The sequence below is a fragment of the Merops nubicus genome, unplaced genomic scaffold (assembly GCF_000691845.1).
Source record: "Merops nubicus isolate BGI_N331 unplaced genomic scaffold, ASM69184v1 scaffold8607, whole genome shotgun sequence".
In the NCBI taxonomy this organism is placed as follows: Eukaryota; Metazoa; Chordata; class Aves; order Coraciiformes; family Meropidae; genus Merops; species Merops nubicus.
Window position 1 is genome coordinate 1 of NW_008622245.1, and position 323 is coordinate 323.

A 323-nucleotide genomic window follows, 5' to 3' on the forward strand; every position below is an offset into this window, starting at 1 on the left:
GGGGCAGAGGGGTCACCCCCTGGCACCCCGACCCCCCCCTCCCGGCCCTGCTGCACCCGGCTACCTGCCACGGGGCTGGGAGCTGGAGCCTGGGGTTGCTGTGGTGGGCAACAAAGCCCCTCGGGGAGAGTGCCCCCGGGGGAAGGCAGGTGCCAGCCGTGGGGACAGCACCCCTGGGCTTTGGGGAGAGCACCCCTGGCCTTGGGGGGAGCATCCCTGGGCTCAGGGAGAGCATCCTTGGACTTTGGGGAGAGCATCCCTGGGGGAATGCAGGTGCCAGCTTTGGGGAGAGCATCCCTGGGCTTTGGGGAGAGAATCCACTG